Genomic DNA, 3,373 nt, shown 5'->3' with positions numbered 1-3,373 from the left:
TGGTGTCGTCTGGTGTTTTCCGTCTGCAGCGGAGCGTCAGCTTCATCTCCATCATCTTCATCATCTTCATCATCAATGCTTTAAACCTGTTTGCACTGTTCCGCTCTGATCTCAGGTCAGTCCTCCGGCCTCGCTCCGCCGGGTTTCGTCCAGCGCAGTGACACCCGGCCGGCCGCATGGCGGCGGCGGTCTGGAGCGCTGCAACACGCCCGGCCGCCTCGGCCTCCGACCTGTCGGCGCGGCGATGGCGTCGCCGGCGGAGCGGGAAGCGGGTTAACGCCTTAATCCGAAATGGTGGATCCATCCAGCGGCGGCGCAGCCACGCGTGCAGCAGCCGGTTAGACTCTCGCAATCTGTGTCCAATTCCAGCGCCGAGCGGGTCGAGAGGCGTATCTGATGACGGATTGGATTCTGTAACCCGCGCGCTGTCGGAGCGGGAGAGCCGGCGGCGGCGGGCGGCGAGGCGGCGAGGCGGCGAGGCGGCGAGGCGGCGAGGCAGCCACCGTGCAGCAGCTCATCTCTCCACTCAGAAATGGAGAGTGGTTGTGTGGGCGGGTGGGGCCCTCGTGGGTGTTGGGTGCAGGGGCTGATACGGGTGTCTGGGTGCCCCCCCACCCCACCTACCCCTCTCTCCATTAATAAGCCCCTGGCTGGATGTCACACTCCATCCTCCCCCCCTCGCTCGCTCTCTGCGCTCACTCATCACCGCTTATCACTGAAATGCAGCTCGGCACTGTGCCGCTCCACCACACACACACACACACACACACACACACACACACACACACACACACACACACACACACACACACACACACACACTTGCTATCTTATTCACACAAAAAATACTCCGAGTTGACAAATTCACCAACAGATATTCACAGAATCATGCATCTCGTAACACTCGCAGTTATTCAAATGCACATACAGATTGTCCTGCACACACTTTGTTTGACACACACACACACACACACACACACACACACACACAGTGACATATAGTAACACTCTCACTATCATCAGTAGTAGTAGAAAAAGCAGACGCAGCAAATAGGAACATTAAAAAGACAAAGAAGAAGAAGAGGCGCGTTAGCGGCTTCAGTTAGCGGCTCCAGTTAGCGGCTCCAGTTAGCGGCTTCAGTTAGCGGCTTCAGTTAGCGGCTTCAGTTAGCGGCTCCAGTTAGCGGCTCCAGTTAGCGGCTCCAGTTAGCGGCTCCAGTTAGCGGCTTCAGTTAGCGGCTTCAGTTAGCGACTTCAGTTAGCGGCTCCAGTTAGCGGCTCCAGTTAGCGGCTCCAGACGCTCACAAGATCTTTTAGTTTCTCGGCTTCGTGAGGATTTAAACAGTTTGTGCTCAGGTTCTGACCCGTCCACAGACCCAGACCTCCTCTCTGAGTGGACCCACATGACGTCGATTAGGAACAATGCATGGAGTGTTCGTCCTCTGCTGAGAGGACGCCGTTTGCAGAATGAAACCCGGAGAAGATGCAGAACGTGGTGACGGCGGAGAGAAGAAGTGTCACCAAGAAGATCAATGAGTCCAGTCGGGCGTGAACGCTCTGAAGTGGAGGGAAGAGAGAGAAGTAGATCAACATTACTTTTCCGCCTCTCCTCCTCTGGAACATTCATTACTTTCTCTTCCTTTGGGTTTTTTCCCCCTGACTTTTGTCTCGTGCTGTTTTTCTCTCTCGCACATCTCTGTTTCAACTTCCTCCTCTGATCCATCAAAGGCCGCCCGGCGTCTCCTTCACCGCGGAGAGAGAGCGGGAATCAGTCCTCTGCTCGTTGATATTCGTCCAGCCGGCGGTTTCAAATGTTAAAAAATGGTTATTGAGTGTCTATTAAATTTGTAGGTTTCTTATCAGGAGGCGGCGGGAAACGCAGACGAGGAGCGTTTAAAAGAAAAGTGTGTTTAGACGTTCACACTGCGGCTTTAAACACTTTACACACTTATCATTACTCCTCAGGCGGCGGGCAGTGTGTGTGTGTGTGTGTGTGTGTGTGTGTGTGTGTGTGTGTGTGTGTGTGTGTGGTGTTCTTAAGAAAAGCCTCATCGATTAGCTGCTGGATTGAGAGGAGGAGGAGGAGGAGGAGGAGGAGGAGGAGGAGGAGGAGGAGGAGGAGAAGAGGAGGAGGGGAAGAGGAAGAGGAGGAGGAGGAGGAGGAGGAGGAGGAGGAGGAGGAGGAGGAGGAGGAGGGGTGTTCACAATGACAAGAGGCTAGGAAGAAGGGAAAAGACGGGGAGGAAGGTGATGAAGAGGAGGAGGAGGAGGGTGGTGAGGCCCTCACTTGATTCTATGGTGAAACCCGTTCAGAAAACCTGACAATGAAACCGCAGGTGAAAAATATGATTACAAGTTTATGTTTCCAAATGAAAATGATCCGATATCTCATCAAAATGATGTCAGACACATCAGAAAATAAATTTGAACATGTTACGAAGACAGAGACAACATATTTGTGTTCCTTTCATTTGATTATTAAGTCAAAGGTTTCTACAATGTTTCTGTCAACATCCATAAATACATAACGTCCTCTGAGTTGATGAGTGGATTGTTTCTTAACATTCCTGTAAAATTTGACGAAAAACGCCTATCCAGGTAAACCCAAAGTAAATTGCAAGCTGTACTTGAACTATTAGAGTAAATGCATGGTCTTGGTCTCTTTTGAAAGGTAACAATCTGAAGCTTTTTTCCCTCAATAGTCAGAATCACTTTAAGTGCTGCTGACACTGAGTTATATGAGTTTGAACACACTAAAGTATAAGGTTTTTTTCCCGCCTGAACATTTCTTTGTAAATAGATGCCTGTAGATGACTATAAATGTGATTTATGGACTGGAAAACACAATGGGAACATAGCCTGAAGCCTTTTCTAGTCTAAGTAAAAAGTTGATAACAATATCACAGAAAATGAATATTTTACACATGTTTTTCTAACGAAATGTCTAGGCGTTTTTTCATTTTGAGACTGAAAATATTCCTGATATATATATGCTATATACCTATTAAACGGCTTATAGTCTTGCAAACTTATAAAGGTACTATTCATATATACTACCAGTATTGCTGACAGAGAAAATGAAGTATAAATGCATTGTTGTGCTAATTTACACTTCAGACTGAAGCTCTACAGCAGCTGTCTCTTCTCATCAAATTGAAGGCTGTTGGGATTATTTGCCCCCCCTCGTCCCGCCTATCTTTGTTTAGGGAATTTCATTGGCTGTCCGAAACGCCTGTCATCTGACCTGTACGACCCAGCCGACGTGAGCCACGTAAGAAAATAGAGGCTGAGCCTGAACTTCAACGTAGCTTCTGGTTGGGTAATGTAGCTTGTCAGTCAGGACATGAAGCTCCTATTGGTTCAAGTGGGGTCT

Source organism: Taurulus bubalis (assembly GCF_910589615.1).
Source record: "Taurulus bubalis genome assembly, chromosome: 13".
NCBI lineage: Eukaryota > Metazoa > Chordata > Actinopteri > Perciformes > Cottidae > Taurulus > Taurulus bubalis.
The sequence above is the reverse complement of the archived record's forward strand: the minus strand, read 5'-3'. Positions refer to the sequence as shown.